The sequence below is a fragment of the Phyllobates terribilis genome, unplaced genomic scaffold (genome assembly GCF_046119375.1).
Source record: "Phyllobates terribilis strain yellow unplaced genomic scaffold, ASM4611937v1 Scaffold_86__1_contigs__length_6382490, whole genome shotgun sequence".
NCBI classification, from domain to species: Eukaryota; Metazoa; Chordata; class Amphibia; order Anura; family Dendrobatidae; genus Phyllobates; species Phyllobates terribilis.
The window spans coordinates 3,788,651-3,811,789 of record NW_027362846.1 but is presented as its reverse complement, the minus strand read 5'-3'; positions in this window follow the sequence as shown (position 1 = coordinate 3,811,789).

Here is a 23,139-nt window from a genome sequence, read left to right as displayed (position 1 = left end):
GGACCTGTACAGAGGCTGCACGTCCTGAGTGAGCAGCTAAAAAACCTTCCACCTGACTAGCTCAAGGACCTTTCTGATCATGTAATCATTCACATGACCTGGAAGGAACTGCAAAATGAGGAAATGTGTACACAGTGTTTTTGTATGCAAATTTGCATATAATAATAATAATCTTTATTCTTATATAGTGCTAACATATTCCACAGCACTTTACAGACATTATCATATGTAGCAGAGCTGTGTATGTATGTAAATGTGCATATGTAGTAGAGCTGTGTGTATGTAAATTTGTCTCCCGAAGAAAAATCTCCATTAAAATGTATATACTTTATTTATACCTTATTAAAAAGGAACTACTACATATGTTCCCGATCAAATTTTACAAATTGGCACTATAGAAATGAAAAAAATGTATGTAATTCCTAGGCCATATAAATTAAATCAGGGGTTAAAGGCATGTAGGCGAGGTGGGGATGGAGCCTCAATCCTTTCCCTATTAATTATCCCTCATTATTTACCCTTCCTTGCCGCTGAGGTTTACACCCTAAAAGAGCGCAAGTTGTGGCACCCCCACTTTCTGTCGTATCACGCTAATTATCCCTTGATGATCCTAGGTACTACAACCACTCACAGGAGGAAAAAATTAAACCAAACGTAGTTTTGGCAAATAGTTATCAGCCAAGATATCCATAAATACACATTAAGAGGCTCCTTCAATATCTGCAGAGGTATACCGTATTTTTCGGACTATAAGACACACTTTTTTCCTCTAAAATTTTGGAGGAAAGTGGGTGGTGCGTCTTAAAGTCCGAACATATGTTCTGTGGCTGGTGGGGGGGCTGGGGGTGAGCGACAGCGGAGGAAGAGCGGGGCACAGGAGGTAGCAGCCACCTGCTGCAGCCTACACTGTGCCTGCTGCTAAAGAAAATGAATATTCCCTGCTCCCCACGCCCATAGGCGTGGGGAGCAGGGAATATTCATTCTCCTTAATAGCGTGCCCACTGTAACCACAGCTCGGCTCCTGCTGCAGCTGGCGGTCTGTGTGCCCACTATTAAAGCTCATGAATATTCGCTACAACCCACTCCCATGGGTTGTAGTGAATATTCATGATCTTTATAGCGTGCACACTGACCGCTGAGCGCAGCAGGAGCAGCACTGTGGCTGCAGTGTGCACGCTGTGTGAGGGTGCATGGCAGGGACGCCATGCAAACCCTGCTATGCGCGGCTCACAGTGAGTGTCGGCAACAGAGTGGGACGCAGCACTGAAGGAGAAAGGAGGTGAGTATGATTCTTTTTTTTTTTTTTTTTGTGAGCAGCGTGATGGGGGCTCAAGGGGTGCCATGCATACCAGGATTAAGGGGTGCCATGCATACCAGGATGGGGGAATCAAGGGGTGCCATACATACCAGGATGGGGGATCAAGAGGTGCCATACATACCAGGATGGGAGATCAATGGGTGCCATGCATACCAGGATGGGGGAACAAGGGGTGCCATGCATACCAGGTTGGGGGAATCAAGGGGTGCCATGCATACCAGGATCAAGGTGTGCCATGCATACCAGGAAGAGGGGTGCCATGCATACAAGGATGGGTGATCAAGGGGTGCCATGCATACCAGGATGGGGGATCAAGGTGTGCCATGCATGCCAGGATGGGGGATCAAGGGGTGCCATGCATACCAGGATAGGGATGAGGGCCATGTATACCAGGATGGGGATGAGGGCCACGTATACCAGGAAGGAGGGGCCATAATACCAGGATGGAGGATATTAACAGAATTGGGGGACATTATCCCAATACCAGAGTCAGCAGCAGACCCCCTCCCCCATAAAAGTGCATCATGACCACATTTTTTTGCTTACATTTTTTTTCTATTTTCCTCCTCTAAAACCTAGGTGCGTCTTATGGTCCCGTGTGTCTTATTGTCCGAAAAATACGGTAATTCAAATGTGAAGACATGAGACTAAATAATAGTGTCCATGCCTCTAAAAAGATGCCAATAGTGCTACAGTGTTGTCACAGGCAAATAAAATGACCATGCATGAAATTCACACATAGCTTATATTACACACAAAGCTCCTTCTATGTTTACAGAGGTAGAATTCAAATGTTCATGAAACAAATTGATACATTTTCCGTGCCTCTAATAAGGTGCCAATAGTGCTACAATTTTGTCACAGACAAAATACCTCTACATGTTGTAAATAGCGAGTCCATTCAAAATGTGGTAGATCCCAGCTTGTCATAGAACTATATATATAGAAACCCTTCATAGCTACCATTGTAATGTGACCCCAACAAGTTTCCCCATTCCTGTTCAAGGTTCATCAGGAGGCTTTTTAGTAGTAACCTTTTTTGGAAGTGTAGGATCACTTGTGGTTTCAAAAATTCATGTCATTCGTCTCTCAGCATGTCATAATCCCATGTACAGCACCCTTAAATATGAGCTGTGTGTATGGAAATGTGCGCATGTAGAACAGCTGTGTGTGTGTATGTATAAATCTGTACATGTAGCAGAGCTGAGTGTGTGTGCACTGTCCACGTAGAAGTGTTGTGTGTCTATATGTGCACTGTAAACTGTTCATTAATGTTCGTACTGGAAGAGGAAAAAATTGCTTGCACCAACTACCTTGGTGTTCTTATATCCAATCGAATGCTGGACTTCAGCAATCAAGCCTGATGGTACCGGTTGCTCACATAAATAAGTACATAAATGTGAAAAAAAGTGGCACTCACCGGTCCTGTAAAATCCAATGTCTTTATTTAACAAAATATTAAAACTGGAACAGAGCACATGGAAAGGATGACTGCTGTTTTGTGCTAGTCTGTGCTTCAACGGGTCCTTGGGAAACATTTAATTTCCAGAACCCGTTGAAGCGCAGGCTAGCGCAAAATGGGCTTCATCCTTTCCATGTGCTTTGTCCCTCTCAGCAGCCAGTTATAATGTTTTGTTAAATAAATACATTGGATTTTACAGGACCAGTGAGTGCCACTATTATTATTATTTATTATTATAGCGCCATTCAGTCCATGGCACTTTACATGTGAAAGGGATATACATAGCACAAACAATTACAATAAATTTTGAACAATACAAGTCGGCGGCTGGTACAGGAGATAAGAGGGGAGTAGAGAAGGAGATCTTGTGAGGATCGGAGGTTGCGTGTAGGTAAGTACCTGGAGACCAGGTCACAGATATATGGAGGAGACACGTTGTGGATGGCTTTATATGCCATGATTAGGGTTTTGAACTTGAGTGTCTGGGCAATGGGGAGCCAGTGAAGGGATTGACAGAGAGGAGAGACCGGGGGATAGCAGGGGACAGGTGGATTACTCAGACAGCATAGTTTAGGATAGATTGGAGGAGAGCGAGAGTGGTAGAAGGGAGGCCACAGAGCAAGAGGTTGCAGTAGTTGAGGCGGGAGATGATGAAGGCGTGCACTAGTGTGATTGAGGAATGTGCGGATCCAGGAGATATTTTTGAGTTGGATTCGGCAGGGAGTGGAAAGGGCTTGGATATGTGGTTTAAAGGAGATGTTAGAGTCCAGGGTTACCCGGAGGCAGCGGGCTTGCAGGACTGGGGAGAGTGGGCAGCCATTGACTTTGATGGATAGGTCAGTTGGGGAGGTTGAGTGAGACGGTGGAAAGATGATGAGTTCTGTTTTATCCATGTTAAGTTTTAGAAATCCGTCAGAGAAGAAGGATGAGATAGCGGACTGATATTGTGGGATTTTGGTTAGTAGGGAGTTGTGTTGAGCAAATTTGTTCGGCATTTCAAATTCGGGTTCGTGTTTGGGGTTCCGGCCTGTTTGCGCAAAAAAAAATCGGCTCCGTCCATGAACATCGCTGATTTGCCATGCTGTCACGCAGATAACATCTGCATGACAGCGTAGCAAATCAGGGATGTTCATGGGCGGAGCCGATTTTTTGGCGCAAACAAGCTGGAACCTCGAGCACAAACCCGAATTTGAAATCCCAAACAAATTCGCTCAACATTAGTAGGGAGAAGATATCGGGTCCAGAGAGGTAGATCTGTTTGTCATCAGCATAGAGGTGATACTGAAAGCTATGGGACTCTATGAGCTGTCCCAGGCCGAAGGTGTAGATGGAAAAGAGCAGAGGTCCTAGGATTGAACCTTGGGAACACCGTCAGATAGGGGGCGAGATGAGGAGGTGATGTGTGAGTGAGAGACACTTAATGTCCTGTCTGTTAAGTATGAGGAGATCCAAGATAGGGCTAAGTCTTTGATGCCAAGAGAAGAGAGAGTCTGTAGTAAGAGGGAATGGTCCACTGTGTCAAAGGCAGATGACAGGTCCAGGAGGAGGAGGACAGAGTAGTGTCGCTTGGATTTGGCAGTTAGTAGGTCGTTGGTGACTTTAGTCAGGGCAGTTTCAGTGGAGTGGTGCGGTGGGAAGCCAGATTGGAGGCGGTCAAAGAGGAAGCAGGAGGAGAGGTGGAGGACAGTTGAGAATGGACGTGTTGTTCCAGTAGTTTTGAGGCGTAAGGAAGCAGTGATATGGGGCGAGAGCTAGTCAGAGATGATGGGTCAAGGGAGGGCTTTTTGAGGATGGGTGTGATTGATACATGTTTGAAGCGTGAGGGAAGACAACAGTTGTTAGTGACAGGTTGAAAAGGTGGGTTAGGGTTGGGATGAAGACTATGGTGAGGTTAGGGATGAGGTGGAACGAGATTGGGTCAAGTTCACAGGTGGTGAGGTGTGATTTGGAGAGTAAAGAGGAGAGTTGATTGTCTGTAATGGTGGAGAAGCTGGTTTTGGAGGAGGATGGTTGAGTAGGTGTGAGGAGGGGCTGTGGGGACTTTAAGCAACAGCTTTGTCTGATGTTATCAATCTTCTGTTTGAAGAATAAGGCAAAGTCTTTAGCTGAGATGAGAGGAGAGGGAGGAGGCGCTGGGGGACAGAGGAGAGAATTGAAAGTTTTGAATAACTGTTTAGGGTTGTGTGACGGAGGATATGAGCGATGAGAAGCATGTTTGTTTTGCTGCAGTAAGTGTGAACTTGAAGGTAGTGAGGGACTGTTTGAATGCGATGAAGTGCTCATTGAGAGTGGGACCCTTTCCATTTCCGCTCAGCAACCCTGGAGGCCCTTCGCAGTTCTTTAGTCAGGTTGGCGTGCCAAGGTTGCCGGTTGAGTGGGCGAGCTGTTGTATGTGTGAGGGGGGCGACTGAATTGAGAGCTGCAGCTGTTGTGGTGTGTGGTAGGACGACTCGCTCGGCCACTTCCGGAAGTAGACTCAGGAACCTGGGTTTTCTTTGCAGGCTTTATTAAACAGCATAAAGCTCTGCACTCCAGCAAAATAACTACAGTCTTAATTGGCAAAACAACAAAACAAAAGATAAACTGTGGCACAGTCCATATATGTGTGCGCGGTTCACCCACACAGGTTATGTCCAGCCTTCAGCTCCCTACTGAGCTATGGCTGTCCGGTCTGGAGACCCCGCTTCTCCAAACACAACAACAGAAAAAAAAATGATGACATTTAAACCTTGCTCAGCCACACCCTGAGGTGGAGGTATGGGGAATGACTTCCCTCCCATCTCTACGTCATTCCCATAAAACCACACCCTTTAAGTGAATTAACCCTTCAGCATATAACATGCTGACAAAAAGTTTATTGGTTTCAGCTCACACAGGCTAGCAACCTGTGACATATACCTCCCCTCATAAATCATACTAGTGACTCTGTCACAGGTGTTATATAAAGTGGCAGCAGCATTTGCATCATGTAATGAACTTATGCCTGTGAGAGGGAGAAGGGATTCAGAAAGTGAGTGTAGGTCAAGGTATTTGAGATTTCTGCGAGGGTGTCCAAATTTGTGGAGTGGGGCTTGTGCACCTGGAGAGGAGAGGGAAGAGAATGTGAGTAGGTTGTGGTCAGAAAGAGGGTGAGGTGAGCAGAGAGGTTAGATAGGGAACAGAGGCAGGTGAAGATGAGGTCCAGTGTGTGGTCATCTTTGTGAGTGGGGGCTGAAGACCATTGAGCAAGGCCGAAGGAGTAAGTGAGGGATAGAAGCTTGGAGACAGATGGGTGGGATGTGTTAATGGGGATGTCAAAGTCACCCATAATGATAGTGGGGATGTCTGCGAAAAGGAAATGAAGCAGCCAAGTGGTGAAGTGGTCAAAGAAGATAGTGGCTGGTCCTGGGGGGCGGTAAACGACGGCCAGTTGGAGGGGGAGTAGATGCGCACACAGTGCACTTCAAAGTAGGGGAGAGTAATGGAGGGTGGCAGTGGGAAATGGGTGAAGGAGCAGTTGCCTGACAGGAGAAAACCTACTCCTCCACTATGCTTGCCATTGGAGCGAGGGGTGCGAGAAAGATGGAATCCACCATACAAAAGTGCTGCTGGGGAGGCCGTGTCAGAGGGGGTGAGCCAGGTTTCGGTGCCGAGGAAGGAGTTTATTAGTAATGGAAAGATCATGGATGTAGGAAAGTTTGTTGCACATGGAGCGAGCGTTCCATAGAGCTCCTGTTAATGGGGCTGGGGAGGCGGTGGCTGGGCGGATGGTTATAAGGTTAGAAAAGTTGCGAGAGTTTGTGGCAGATCGTGGATAGGAGGTGGAAGTGACTGTGGGGATGTGGTGAGGAGGACCAGGATTTGGAGAGATATCGCTAGCAGACAGAAGGAGCAGGGAAAGTGTTAGCAGGTGGGAGCAGGAGAGGGCATGAGGTGGCTGTCTGTGTTTGGAGACACAGGAGTGAATATTGAGGAATAGTTCCGAGGAGGAGGTGAGATGAATGGGGAGAATGGAGGGAGAAATGAAGAGTTCCTTTCTAGGTGTAGGGATTAAGGGGGTTAGTAGAACGTGAAAGACTATAGGGGAGAGAGTGAACACAAATAGAAACATTGTTTTCTTTGCCTGGGTATCCAGTTCCCTTCAGGTTCAATTCAGGAATAATTCAAATGCCACACTTGTAGATCCACACAATTTTTTCCTCTTTTTTTTCCTCAATAATGTTCGTGCTGTGAATCTATATGTAAATAAAACACATGGTTCAGAGAAAGACTAACAAAAGATTTAGTACATCGCTATTCTACACTAGTGTATTCAAATTTGTAATTTTCATCCTGTGTAGACACGATGGTCAGTGGGTGATCTTGTCCACTGGCCTGGGTCGCATCCCACTGAACACTCGTACTCTTTCTCCGTGGGCAGAACACTACTCACACAACATAGGGTGAGGGTAGCACACTCCAGTAAGACTTCATTGGGTCACCAACAGTTAACAGCATATATTACATTCCATGCAAGGACACAAGATTGTCACTGTCATGGAGCCTCACCCTTTCGCTGGCTCGTCAAGAATTAGAACCTCCGCGTATTTGGGGCATCCAGGGCCAACTACCCCAACCAACAGCACCCTGCTTTTGGCGGGCAACTACAGAGAGGAGGTAGTGGCTAGCTTAGGAAGCTGACCGAGAACAGCAAAGTATGTGGCTATGTGACCATATTGTCCCAACCTGGGTTATCCAAATGCATTAGTGGGCTCATTGTTGGGCAGTGGAGCCGTTCTGTAATACACCAGCTGGAGCCTTGATCCCTATGCTGAAGTCCCGTGGAATCACACCGGTGATAGGAGCAGTCGTCTTTTTATAACCCTCAACTCCCATTTCAGGGCATTGTCACACAGGATTAAGGGTAGATAGACATGGCTGTTCTATCATTGTTCGATTATTCAATTAGACTGCCCAATTATCCTCCAGATTTTGCAGACTAGTACACTGCAGGAGGCTGAGCAGACAGTCTACAAATTGGGATACAAAAAGGGGTGCCAGGCAGTCTTGTATGAAACAATGGCTCATGTCCCTTGACTTACTGAACAAAGGAATAGTACGTCTGGCATAATTAAGAATAGTTCAACGCCCCCCACACTAGTGGCTATATTTTCCTGTGACGCTGATTCATCACACATCCCTCCAGTTTACACCATCAAGGAAGATTTAATTAGAAAACAATATTTTTCCTTTTTTCTTCTGTCTAAGCCTTGGATGTGGCTTATGGTTAGGTGTGTTTTATAGTTTGAAAAATACAGTATACTAGAATTAAAAATATATGCAGTTAGTAATGTCTTTATTCCAAAAAGCAATAAAAAGCTATATTCAATGTGCAGTCAATAGTTCTCATTGTTATACAGCAAGTGAAATAAGTATTGAACACTTCATCAATTTTCTAAGTAACTATATTTCTAAAGATGTAATTGACATGAAATTCTCACCAGAATGCCACACAAAAAACATCTCATGAAGGGTAAAACCAGTGAGCTGTCTCAAGACCTTTGCAACCTCATTGTTGCAAAATATACTGATGGCATTGATTACAGAACAATTTCTAAACTACTGAAGGTTCCAGTGAGTACTGTTGTAGCAATAATCCGGTAGTTGAAAGAACATAATTTCACCATAAACTGGCCACAACTAGGTTTCAGACAGAGGAGTGAAAAGAATTATCCAAAAATTCCAATGGCTGGGAGACACTATTTAAGTCACCTTCACCTGCAGGTAGGTGCCTGTGCAATGTTATCAGTCTGTTTCCGAACATGCTTGCTAGTTCTCAGGTCCCCAGTGCTTGTTTCTCAGTATACCTGTCCTGTATATCCATGCATGCCTGCGATGCCTGTGTTACAGTTATATCTTCCAACTCAACTGCCTGCCTGTGTATCAACCGTGCATGTCCACACTTGCCTGTCTGAGTACCAGCCGTGCTTTCCAGCGCCAGTCTGCCTGTATACCAGCCATGCCCGCCAGCACCTGCCTGCCTGTATTCCAGCAGTGCCCACCAGCACCTGCCTGCCAGTATATCAGCTGTGTTAATATTAAGCAAGCTGCTATCATTTTGCAATGGCATATGGTGTGTATAATCATAATCATGATATGTAGAATCTGCATGGGATGTACAATTGAATTTGGCATATGGGTCTAATGATATCGACTATTTATATTATTGTGTAGTTTTTGAATATTTGAAAAATAAATTTATTGACTATTGTTATTTATGTATTATTATGTACTATTATGTATTATGTATTATTAGTTTTTACCCTATATATCATGTACACCATCTCTATGAACAGCTTGCCCTATTTCTTTGTGTTTTTAATAGTGTTTTAAAGGGGTTTTATGGGAATTTATCTGTAGTTGGTATAATTTGTGTAATAATTCTTTCATTAATACAATTTTGCTGATTATACTTCATAAAATTATGAGTTTATGAACTATTGTTTGCCTGATGGTAATTAATATTAAAATTGCTTTTGTGAGTACGCTCAGGATTTAAATAATTGATTATATAATATGGGTCAGAATGTCCTGTTTATGATATTAACAGTATATCAGCTGTGCCCGCCAGCACCTGCCTGCCTGTGTGTCAGCCATGTCAGTCACTATACCTGCCATGCTTGCCTGTGCTTGCCAAGTCTACCCATTCTTGGCAGTTAGAGCCTCCTGTCCCTTGGGGGTCAGCTGCCGTGCATCCAAGGTCAGTCCTGTTGTAGCACCTGGTTCCGCCTCCCCTTGGATCGCGGTATCGTCAGCTGCCCTGCATTTGAGGTTAGACTTGGTGTGGCACCTAGTCACGCCCCTCCAGGCTCTCCTCCAGCCATGGCACAGTGGTTTCACCACCGATCCTAACAGTTTGCACTGGCCATGGGATCTGCTGGCTCTCGGGCTTCCTCCATCACTGACCTGTACCAGGAGGTCTCCCGCCGGAAAGATCAATAGAATAAAATCTGATTCTACCTGCGGACAGTAAACACCTAACTAGATATGCTGACAACTCTGTCCGCATCCGCAACTACCCAAGATGCAACAACTTCAGATGTGACATCAGTCTGCCAGCTTTGTACCTGGCCCCTGACCCTGTCTGTCAGCTCCTCCACGTTATGGCAGTGACCTTGCTCTATGTCTGGGATTCATTAATCAGTGCATGCTACACTTCGAACTCTTGTCTCATGAGTTCCTTTCAGGTCAGTCCTGGTGTAGCACCTGGTTACGCTCTCCTCTGTTCACGGTGCTGTCAGCTGCCATGCATCTATGGTCAGACTTAGTCTATGTCGGGGGTTCATTAATCAGTGCACGCTACACTTCAAACTCTTGATTCATCAGTTCATTTCAGATGGGGCCAAAGTGGCCTTCATCATGTTCCAACTCACTGGAGTGGCTGAACCCCCTATGAGATAGAGGGGATCCTCTCGTGTCGAACCTTCAGTCCTTTCTAGAAGCCTTCCATAAGGTCTTCGATGAGCTAGGCCATGCTTCCTCAGCAGCATCTTCTCTCCTCAGACTGCGCTAGGGAAATCTCACAGTGGGCCATTAGGATGTGCATTTTCATAGCCTGTTGTCTGAACTCTCCTGCAATAATGAGGCTCTGGTAGCCACTTTCTGAGCGAATCAAGGACAGGTTGGCCGGTCGCAATATACCCACCTCACTGGATGACTTGGTGTCTCTGGCAACACGGTATCAGGAGCATTCCAAAGAGGTGACCCGAGAGAGAAGACCTGTACGCCTGGCTCCTACCTTTCTAAGACTAGTCATGCAGCAAGCATCAGCTCCAGCACCTTCTCCAGAGTCCATGCAAGTTTACCAAACATCGTCAGGAGGTCCGTTGTGTTGAAGGAAGGTCCTGAGCATGTAATACGTTCCTGCCCAGAGAGACCGGGAAACTCCATAGCCTGCGGTTTGTTGAAGAGGTCACCCTGGGAGAGAATAGTTCCTCTCCATTGCAGACTCTGTCAGTGTCTATGTCCGTGTCCTGTGGTGGCATCTGTTTTGTCGAGTCGGCCTACCTGGAATCCGGATCTACAGGTAATCTCATTCAACAGGCCGTTGTGGAGTGGTATCAAATCCTGATCCAACGTCTTTAGGATCCGTTGGTGCTTTCTTTAGTGGATGGAAAACCTCTTTCTGAATCCTGTTCATGACCAAGCCTACGGAACTTCGAGTAGGAATGCTACACTCACAGAAGATTAATCTTTATGTGCTGCCAGGTCTGTCTCACCATCTGCTTCTAGGTCTGCCATAGCTGCGAAAACATGAGCCTGTCTTGGATTGGAAATCTGGAGAAGTACTCCGTTGGGGACAGGAGTGCCACGAGAGATGTCTAGTTCCCATTCATCCTACTCAACCTCCGGCTTCTCCATCTAATTTACCTGGCTTGCCTGCTGTATATTGGACGTACGTTGACATCTTTGATAAAAGGAGGACTCCAACTCATAGGCTGTATGACTGCCCTATTGACCGGCTACCAGGTACATCCCCTCCATGAGGCCGAACCTATCCATGTCCGAGTATATTAAAGAGAACCTTGGGGCAGCACGGTGGCTTAGTGGTTAGCTCTGCCAAACTCCTGACTGGGGACGAATTCTCATACAACAACCTTGTTAGTGAATCCTCTGCCAAATCTCAGTTTTTTTGTGGTCTATGGTCAACATCATAATATTCTGTTCCCTGTTTCCACTACCTCCCATATTCCTGCTGCCAAATCTCGTCAAGGGTTTTTCTAAAAACTGGGAGTACAGCAAGTCCACCTTATTGAATTCCTCTGAATGCATGAAAAGACATGCAGACAAGAGACGTCTGGATCCGCCCCTGTTTTGCCCTGGGGAAAAGGTCTGGCTATCGTCTAAGTATGTCTGTATCAAGGTACCCTTCTATAAACTGGACCCTCACTTCATCAGTCCGTTTGAGGTTCTAAAACAGATTTACCCAGTAGCCTACAAGCTCAGACTCCCGGCCTCTTTACAGATCCCCAATTCTTTTCATGTGTCTCTCCTCAAGCCTGTGGTTCTCAGTCCTTTTTTCAAAGATTTTGGTGCCACTCCTGCTCCAGTCAGCACTGGAAACGTTTTCAAGGTAGAGAACATTCTGGTCACCAAGAGGGTAAGAGGAAAAACTTTTTTTCTTGTGGATTGGAAGGGGTTTGGTCCTGAGGAGACCTTCTGGAGAGATTCCTTGCAGGCTTGAAAAAGAGGGTGCGTAAAGGGGGGGGTTCTGTAGTACCAGCGTCCATGCACGCTGGCCCACTACCCCAACAGGGAAGCCGACTTACTCACCACCATGGCTCCCGTCCCGCGCTCCCTCTTCCTTCCTCATTGGTTGTAGCTCGGGATACACAGATCCTTAGGCACTGTGCTTAGAGCGCGCACACTCCTTTCTTAAAGGGGCCGCACGTGCGTCATCCTAAAATGTCCTCAGCCAATGGCTGGGAGACACTATTTAAGGCACCTCCACCTGCATGGAGGTGCCTGTGCAACGTTGTTAGTCTGTTTCCAAAAACGGTTGCTAGTTCTTAGGTCCCCAGTGCTCTTATCTCAGTGATACGTGATGCACTCATTTATCAAGGTATCTACTTATGAATTTTCAGAGATGCGAGCCACCGCTCAGTTGATTTATTGTTATATGATGCGATCCGAGATCTGAGTTACGAGCGACGTAATTATCCTGCCGTGTAAGCATCTCTGTCTTTGCTGTTGCGCTTTTGACCTTTTCTTGTGAATCATTTTCCTGGGGTAGACTCTATTTCTAGCACTCCTTCCGGCATGCATTTGACATGGGGCTGTTGTACATAGGATAATGGTTATTTTTTTGTAGTGTATGTTATTTCACATGTGCAGCAAGGTACACTATTATGTGCACTCTCTGACTCTTTGGAGTGTTGGCTTTAGGATTCAATATTTGCTATATTTATATGTGAAGATGATTAAGTGAAGTTAAACTGTACTTATTTGTATTTATTTTTTTTTATTACACATTTAATAGTTTTTCATACTGTACATTACTGTATTTGTTATTAATAAAGTTAATTTTTGTTCATTAAAAATGCCTAACAAAAAAAATTGGTGTGGTTTTTTGGAGGGCTCGAACAGATTAATATCATTTCAATTCATTTTAATAGGGAAATTTAATTTGATATAAGAGTAAATTGAGTTAAGAGCTCGGTCACAAAACTAATTAAACTCGTCGTAAAACAAGGTTTTACTGTATACCTGTCCTGTATACAGGTATACAGTATACAGGACAGGTATACCAGGGTTGGACTGGGACTTAAATTCAGCCCTGGCATTTGAGAGCACACAGGCCCATTTGCTATGAAGTGAAGGTGATATATGTTCGTCGATTTTTGTGGATCGCTCGAGATATATATCACATTTACAGAATGCAAACTGCTGTGGAGCCAGAATAACACGATGTGAAATTTAAAGGGAACCTGTCAGGTCAGATAACTATTTACTTGCAGATGAAGGGTTAATTTGCAGGTTAATTGCATTATGAAGGTGCCCTGCCGCTGTACTAAAAGTGTGACACCTGGGACAAAATAAATTTTCTCTCCCAGGAGCCACTGGCTTTCAGTCATGCAGGCGTGTCCAGAATAATTACAGTCACCGCACACAGCAGTGAGGGCAGCAGCTGTAAGCACGCCCTGGCACTATGACTGACAGTCGGCTGCACACTGATGCACATCTGGCTGTCAGTCAAGGAAAGATTGCAGCAAACAAGGACCAGGCCCACCCACGAAAGTGACTTCACTATCAGGGGCAGGGCTGGTCTCTGCTCTCCCAGTTTCCTGCTTACAATGCGCTATTACAGTGCTCTCTCTTTCCAGCACATCACTTCTCATTAGAGCTGACAAGGTTGTGCACTGTCACTGTGCACTGAGAAAAAGATTGCATAGTGACAAGGGAAGTCCTACTGAGCATACATCGGAATTGACAAATGACACATGCTCAGTAGAGCAGGGACTAGCCCAGCCCCTGAAATGTATGTCACTGATGATGCCATTGGCAGACACAAACAGAAAAGGGCCCCTGTGCAAGAGCAGTATATGGGCCCTTTGCAGTCGAACAGCTCATCATAATGCACAATTCCACCTGTTTTGGAGGTGGAAATGGGCCCCCTGACCTCTTGGGCCACTGTGCGGCACCACAGGTTACATCAATGATATGTCCGCCCCCTGAATGACACTTCATTTTAGGGTGCAGAGGCTGTGGACTGACTGCAGCCTCTGCCTCCTGATGACAACTCTTTTGAGTATCCCAGCATGCAATGGGGATTTTCAAACAGAACATCATCAAAGAGGAAATAGATAAAAAAAAAAATATGTAAAGCAGTTAGATTAGAGAGGGAATAATAAGGGCTTTTTAATTAAAGTATACTAGAAATGCTATTCAATTATAAAAAAAATAGTAATTTAGGATGAAAATCATTATTAGCTTTGGACCACCCCTTAAAGGTGCATTGACTGCACCTAAATATACCATTAAAGGTGATGCCTGTAGCAATTCAGCAGCTTCTTCCTTCCTTCCTTTGGACGTAACTTGCATCCAAAGAAGATGAGAAACCAGACCCAGCTCTCACTTTCTCTGCATGTCTGGATTTGTCCAAAAGCAAGAAAGAGAGGAGAGTCTTCAATTTAGACCCCTTTAAGCTGACTGGCAGCAATGGCGTCATGCCCTCCTTCCTCCTTTATTTACTGAATGCGGCTAGGAAGAAGCAGAGGTCAGATCACCACTGAATTAAATCCCTGCACAGTGTAGAATCTTTATAGAACAATTGGGGCATCAGGGGGAAGGTTTGCCCTTCCCTGGGAAGAAGGAGAGGCCCACAGCTGACACCAACCCCTCTAGCATTTGCCAGCATTGCCAGATGGCCAGTCCGGCCCTGATATCCACGCCTGCCGTGCCAGCCTGTAGATCATCCGTGCCAGTCCACACTTGCCTGCCTGTATACCAGCTGTGTCTGCCAGCACCTGCCTGCTTGTATACAAGCCGTGCCCACAGCACCTTCCTGCCTGTATACCAGCCGTGCCTGCCTGCCAGTATATCAGCCGTGCCTGTCAGCACCTGCCTGCCTGTTTGTCAGTTGTCCCAGTCACTAAACCTGCCGTGCTTACCTGTACTTGCCAAGTCTACGCATTCCTGGCCGTTCTAGCCTCCTGTCACTTGGGGGTCAGCTGCTGTGCATCCGAGGTCAGTCATGGCGTACACATGGTTCCGCGTCCTTGGATCATGGTATCATTAGCTGCCGTGCATCCAAGGTCAGACTTGGTGTGGCACCTAGTTACCCCCCTCCAGGCTCACCTCAGGCCACGGCACAATGGTTCCAGTTCATAACGATAGTCTTGTCAGATGAGACCAAAATAGAACTCTTTGGATGCCATAATACACACCATGTTTGGAGATCGAAAGGCACTGCATATCACTCCACCATATCAAAAGTGAAGTTTGGAGGTGGGAACATCATGGTGTGGGGCTGTTTTTCAACATATGGCACTGGCAAACTTCATATAATTGAGGGAAGGATGAACGGACAAATTTACCTAGACATTCTTGATAAAAATTTGCTGCCATCTACCAGGATGATGAAGATAAAAATGAGGGTTTACATTTCGGCAAGACAATGATTCCAAACACACAGCCTAAGAAACTCTCATTTGGTTTCAGATAAAAAAAAAAAAATAAAGCTGCTAGAATAACTCAGCCGATTACCTGACATGAATTGAATAGAACATCTATGGAAAGAACTAAAGCTCAGAGTTCATAAAAGTAGCCCACGGGATCTTTAGGATTTGAAGAGAGTTTGTGTGGAAGAATGTGACAAAATAACACCTGAGCAATGCATGCAAGTTATGGCATTATTATAGCTGTTTACCAAAACATATTCAAGATACAATTATATAATCAATCTGGGCTTAAAGTGTTGACTCTTAGCTTAAGGCCACGGCCCCACTATCAGTATTTGGTCAGTATTCAGTCAGTATTTTTTCCCAGGAGTGGGAGCCAAAACCAGGAGTGGGTGATGAATGCAGAATTGGTGACTTGTTTCTATTATACCTTTTCTCTGATTGTTCCTTACCTGGTTTTGGCTCCCACTCCTGAGAGAAAATACTGACCAAATACTGACCAAATACTGATAGTGGGCCCGTGGCCTTAATTTGAGGGTATTCACATCCTAAATGAAGTAAAGGTTTAGCGACTACAGCTTTTTAGTGTGGATCTGACTTTTTCAAGAGACCAAAAGTAACTGGACAATTATCTTAAAACCTCCTTCATTGGCTGTATGTGCTCTTCCCTCATTAATCTACTATCAATTAAGCAGGTAAAGGGTCTGGAGCTGGCCAATTCAACAATTTGGTACATTGTGAAAAAAAAAAGTGTACTGGTGAGCTTGGAAATTCAGAAAGGCATTGACGTCCACGGAAGAAAACAGTGGTAGATGATCGCAGAATCCTTTCCATGGTGAAGAAAAGCCCTTTCACAATATCAACCTAAGTGAAGAACACTTTCCAAGAAGTAGGTTTTTCAGCGTTTATGTCCACCATAAAAGAGAAAACTTCATGAGAGCAAATCAGAGGGTTCACCTCAAGGTGGAAACCATTAATCAGACTTAAAAATACAAAGGCCAGTTTAGACTTTGCAAAAAACATCTAAAGAAGGCAGAGGAACCCCCTGAGCCTTAAGCAGAGGAGGGCATGACTTTGGGAGGGGTGGACCTTTAATGTCAGCAGCTTTGTTTGTAGAGCTGTGTAGATTTTAAAGGAGTGATTCTGCTCTAGGAGGAAGGATCATAGTAGGCGGGGCGGGGGGTCTTATTTGCCTGTGGGCTTATTGTAAGGAGGGTGGGGCTGACAGGGGGGAGGGAAGGTAACTCTTCTCTCTTTGTGTGATATCTCTTTCTCTCTGTGGATGAGATGGAGGATGGACAGGAGCAGTATCAGGAGAGTATAATACTGGGACTATCAGATGATATTATAACATTTCACATTTCGGGTATTCGCATAACACTGGGGGGTTATTATCACCTCTCATTATGGATGATATGAACACATTCACCTCAGACACCATGTATTAGTGTAGTATCAGCTCCTACACCATATATCTGATCAATATTACCTCAGAAATTCATGTAGCCGCCATTGTCCTCATGTGACTGCTGCAACTTGCCTCGGATGCTGCTCCTGTGTGACCTCCTTGCAGACATGGCTGATATAGCAAATATTACTCATCACTAGTGTTGAGCATTCCGATACTGAAATATCGGGTATCGGCCGATATTCACGGTATCGGAATTCCGATACTTAATTCCGATACTTTTGCAATATCGTATACCGGAATCGGAAATTCCCATAATGCAATGAGCCATTTTCATTTTATTCAGCCAATGAGGATCCTAAGAAGTGTGGGCACATCCTGTTAGGCATGTAGGCATCTTAACTAATGGCATGGCTGTGATTGGCTGCTGAAATGATGTCATGATGCACTATAAAAGCCGCCGCCGCCGCCATTTTGAGCTCACTCTGCTGTGAATTCAGTTAGGGATAGGACGCTGTTGTTCTGAGGGACAGTTTTAGCTACCTATTTGGTCTATTCTGCTTTACCCAAGCTACTTTATAAATCGCTGTGCCTTGCAGCGCTAGTGCACAGTTCTCTGTGCTGTTCACCGCTTTCTGCAAGGTCTGGTGTGTGAGTGCAGCTCACCCTGTAGTGTGTGCTTCAGCCACGTCTGGTTGTAGTGCACTCAGTGTGTGTCACTGCCTCATACATTGTCCTTTTTTGCCAATTCATAATTTTTCCTGATTTCTCCTATTAGTGTGGTGGTTCCATCCGTATTCAGCTAAATTGGTTCCAAACACACTATATAGGAGTAGATAGAGAATTTTTTTTCCGTCTTGCAGCGCTAGTGCACAGTGCTCTGCATCTGTACTGTTCACCGCTGTCTGCAAGGTCTGGTGTGTGAGTGCAGCTCACCCTGTAGTGTGTGCTTCAACCCCGTCTGGTTGTAGTGCACTCAGTGTGTGTCACTGCCTCATACATTGTCCTTTTTTGCCAATTCATAATTTTTCCTGATATCTCCTATTAGTGTGGTGGTTCCATCTGTATTCAGCTAAATTGGTTCCAAACACACTATATAGGAGTAGATAGAGAAATTTTTTTGGTCTTGCAGTGCTAGTGCACAGTGCTCTGCATCTGTACTGTTCACCGCTGTCTGCAAGGTCTGGTGTGTGAGTGCAGCTCACCCTGTAGTGTGTGCTTCAGCCACGTCTGGTTGTAGTGCACTCAGTGTGTGTCACTGCCTCATACATTGTCCTTTTTTGCCAATTCATAATTTTTCCTGATATCTCCTATTAGTGTGGTGGTTCCATCCGTATTCAGCTAAATTGGTTCCAAACACACTATATAGGAGTAGTTAGAGGAGCCTTTCTGCAGCATTGGGCCCTGCAGCCCCAGCCAGATTAGTATTAGCCTATTTTTTGCAGCCTCATCTATTGCATTGTAGGTTACCTTCCTACATTGTAATAGCTACAAAAAGTTTGTGATACTATCGTTATTACATCTTTAGGCACATCCAGTGTCTTTTTGTGACAAAAAAAACCTAAATAAAGTTCACCAAACACTCCACTTTACAGTTGTGTAGGCCACATTAGCTCATATTAAAGTCTAGTCCACACTTTATAAAATTAGTGTTTCTTATACCTGTTAGCAGCTGTTCAGGAATAAGCACACTAAGCCCTTAGTACTTTTCTGCCTATCTTTATCAGTCTACCAAGATGAAGAAGGCAGGGAGTAAGGCATGTGGTCGTGGGCGTGGGCGTGGAGTTTCTGCAGGGAGAGGACGTGAGGATTCTGTGCCTGCAGGGAGAGGACGTGGGGATTCTGTGCCTGCTGCGGGCACCAGTGACTCAGCATCCCCCAGTTTTACCAGGGAACAGTCCTTTATGCGCAGCTTTGTAGGAGCTAGCCGTACCCCACTGCTGCGGGAGGACCAAATTGAAGCCGTTGTCGGATGGATGGCAGCTAACGCATCGACTTCAATTAGTTCCAGATCCTCTCAGGTCCTGAGCACTGAAGAGCACCCATCTGTCTCGTCACCACCTGCCAAATTGCCCAGGCAGTCAGAGAGCCCTGGACAGGAGCCATCTCTACTTCTGTTCTCTGAATCTCTTGGCTTGGAAAGAGGGGGCCAGCCAAGCAGAATTCGAGAATTTGAAGACGAGGTAGTATGCAGTGATGCGCAACCGTTTTGTCTCTCTGAATCTGAAGAGGCGGGTGGGCCAGTGCCTATGGTCAGCAGCACACCTCAGTACGCATCTGATGATGAGACTCAGGTGCCACTTTCTGGTGCGCACTGTGCTGTCGAGACTACCCAGGAGAAGCAGTTGTTTGAAGAGGGTGGTGTAGATGATGAGGTCCTTGACCCATCATGGCGTGAGGGAAGGGAAGGTGGTGGGAGCAGCTCTGAGGAAGAGATTCCCCGAACAGCCCAAAAAGGAGGGAGAGGGAGGGGGCAGACTTGGTTGCCTGTAGCCTCCACTTCGGCACCCATTAGGAGCATGGCTCTTCCAAAATCCAAAGCGGGCGCTCCCAAGACTTGCAGTGCCTGGTCCTTTTTTGACACAGTTGCAGATGACATTTGCTTTGTCAAATGCAAGCTGTGTAATCAGAAGATGAAAAGAGGGAAAGGTGTCAGCAACCTCAATACCACAAATATGTGGAAACATGTGCGGACCAAGCACGTGGTGGAGTTACAAAAACACACTGAAGACCTAGGCCAACCTACAGCGCCACCTACCACCTCTTCAGCTCGTGTTGTAGCCTCTTCCTCCAGCTCACACACAGCTGGTTCGGCTTCCTCACAGGATCGCCATGGAAGAATCTCTGGCACTGTTGTACAGAGACACAGTGTAATTCCACCCACAGCACCACTTTCCCAGTCATCCTCACACTCCCAAGCCAGTCTACAGCCATCATTAGCACAGGCATGGGAGAAACGGCGCCCATACTCGGCAAACCACCCCCGAGCACAGGCTCTGAATGCTGGCATTGCTAAACTACTGGCCCTTGAAATGCTATCATTCAGGCTGGTGGAGACTGACACATTCCGTAACTTTATGGCATTGGCAGTCCCACAATACAACGTGCCCAGCCGATTTTATTTCAGCAGGCAAACCGTCCCTGCCCTGCAACATCATGTGGAGGGAAAAATTAAACATGCGCTACAAAACGCCGTCAGTAGCAAGGTCCACCTGACCACCGATGCGTGGACCAGTAAGCATGGACAGGGACGATACCTTTCCCTCACTGCCCATTGGGTAAATGTTGTGGAGTCGGGTACAGATCTTGAGAGTGGCGCTGTACGTGTTCTGCCAACTCCAAGGATTGCAGGAATCCAGTCTGTACACATTGACTGCTCCTCATACTCCAGTTCCTCTGAATCAGCGCTGCAGGAGCCGTCACGGTCTACCTCCACATCGACCCGTGAACGGTTACCTGTTATGGTGACCAATATGAGCACAGCCGTGGCCAAACGTCAACAGGCCGTATTAAAATTAATTTCTTTGGGGAATCGAAGCCACACAGCGCAGGAGCTCTGGAATGCCATCAATCAGCAGAGCGACGTGTGGTTTGTGCCAGCGAATCTCCAGCCAGGCATGGTAGTGTGTGACAATGGCCGAAATCTGGTGGCAGCTCTGGGCCTAGGCAACCTCACTCACATCCCATGTCTGGCACATGTGCTCAACTTGGTCGTGCAGAGTTTTTCGAGGGACTATCCGGATCTTGATGCACTGCTTCACAAGGTCCGCATAGAGTGCGCTCACTTGCGGCGTTCCAGCAATGCAAGATCACGCATTGCAGCTCTGCAGCGCCGATTACGTCTTCCGGAACATCGCATCATATGTGACCTACCCACCAGGTGGAATTCAACGTTACATATGTTGGAGAGGTTGTGTGAGCAGCAGGCAGCAGTAATGGAGTACCAGCTGCAGCAGGCGCAAACAAGTCGCAGTGCGCTCCGTTCACACTTCACCACCACTGAGTGGGCCTCTATGAAGGACATTTGCCACGTTTTGCGTGCCTTCGATTATTCCACGTGGATGGCGAGTGCAGATGATGCACTAGTCAGCATGACTATCCCCCTTATCTGCCTGCTTGAAAAAACACTGCAAGCACTAAGGGACGAGGTTTTGGAAGAGGTGGAGGATGAGGAGTCACAAATGCCATCTGCTTCTCTACAGTCTGCGCAACGTGGTTCCTCACAAAGGCCTAGGCAGGGGACACTTTGTGAGGAGGATGAGGAGGAGTCAATGGATGAGGAAGACATCTGTCCAGAGGAGGGAGGTACACAATGCTCTAGTAGTCAGTATCTAGAGCGAGGGTGGGGTGATGCAGAGCAGGCAGAGATCACGCCTCAAGCAGGGGACAGCGTTTCTTGGCCAGTTGGCAGTCTGCAGCACATGGTTGATTTCATGCTGCAGTGCCTGAGAAACGACCGCCGCATCGCCCACATTCTCAACACGGCTGATTATTGGATGTTAACCCTCCTAGATCCTCGCTACTGGGACAACTTACAAAGCCTCATAACACCGTTGACCCGGGAGCGTAAAATGCGGGAGTACCAAGACGCACTGGTGCATTCCATCATGTTCTCCATTCCAACCGAGAGCAGTGCTGCTAGTGCTTTACAAAGCAGCTCAGTGCGTCGAGGCAGTGGAGGAAGCTCTGCACAAAGAGGGAGCAGAAGCAGCGCCTCAGCACAAGGCAAGACCAGTATGGCCCAAATGTGGCAAAGTTTTGTGTCCCCGCCGCCACAAATGTCTACACCATCACAGACGGCTCCAGTCAGCAGGAGGCAACGTTTCCGTCAGATGGTGACAGACTACATGTCTTGCCCTCTTAGTGTACTCCCAGACGGCTCTTCTCCCTTCAAGTTTTGGGTCTGTAAGCTAGATATATGGCCAGAGCTAAGTCAGTATGCATTGGAGGTGCTAGCTTGCCCTGCTGCTAGTGTATTATCGAAACGCGTCTTTAGTGCCGCAGGTGGTGTACTAACAGACCGTCGCATGCGACTATCCTCCGATAACGTTGACCGGCTTACTTTTCTCAAAATGAACAAGGCCTGGATCTCTCATGAATTTGCCAGTCCTCTTCCAGAATAAATAATTGTTGGCAAAAGTATCCAGGTCTCCTGTTCTGTTCATGTTTCTACCACCTGAACTGTAATCCCTGAGCTCCAACACCGCCAGTTGGCGCTCGGAAGTGCCGTCTGCACAGTCAACACTTGCTGCCGTGTCATTGGGGTTCAGTAACGTCAGCTGTTCCCCGGCTGTGCGGACGGCAATTTCTCCTGCTCTGTCCACATTCTCACTACTACAGATTTTAAAGTTGCTCCAATTACACCTCTGGCTCCTCTGTTTTCAGTATTATCCCTGAGCTCCAACACCGCCAGTTGGTGCTCGGAAGTGCCGTCTGCACAGTCAACACTTGCTGCCATGTCATTGGGGTTCAGTAACGTCAGCTGTTCCCCTGCTGTGCGGACGGCAATTTCTCCTGCTCTGTCCACATTCTCACTACTACAGATTTTAAAGTTGCTCCAATTACACCTCTGGCTCCTCTGTTTTCAGTATTATCCCTGAGCTCCAACACCGCCAGTTGGCGCTTGGAAGTGCCGTCTGCACAGTCAAAACTTGCTGCCGTGTTATTGGGGTTCAGTAACGTCAGCTGTTCCCCTGCTGTGCAGACGGCAATTTCTCCTGCTCTGTCCACATCCACTGTACTACTGACTTAAAACCTCCTCCAAATACACCTCTGGCTCCTCTGTTTTCAGTATTATCCCTGAGCTCCAACACCGCCAGTTGGCGCTCGGAAGTGCCGTCTGCACAGTCAACACTTGCTGCCGTGTTATTGGGGTTCAGTAACGTCAGCTGTTCCCCTGCTGTGCGGACGGCACTTTCTCTTGCTCTGTCCACATCCACTGTACTACTGATTTAAAACCTCCTCCAAATACACCTCTGGCTCCTCTGTTTTCAGTATTATCCCTGAGCTCCAACACCGCCAGTTGGCGCTCGGAAGTGCCGTCTGCACTGTCAACACTTGCTGCCATGTTATTGGGGTTCGGTAACGTCAGCTGTTCCCCTGCTGTGCGGACGGCAATTTCTCCTGCTCTGTCCACATTCTCACTACTACAGATTTTAAAGTTGCTCCAATTACACCTCTGGCTCCTCTGTTTTCAGTATTATCCCTGAGCTCCAACACCGCCAGTTGGCGCTTGGAAGTGCCGTCTGCACAGTCAACACTTGCTGCCGTGTTATTGGGGTTCAGTAACGTCAGCTGTTCCCCTGCTGTGCGG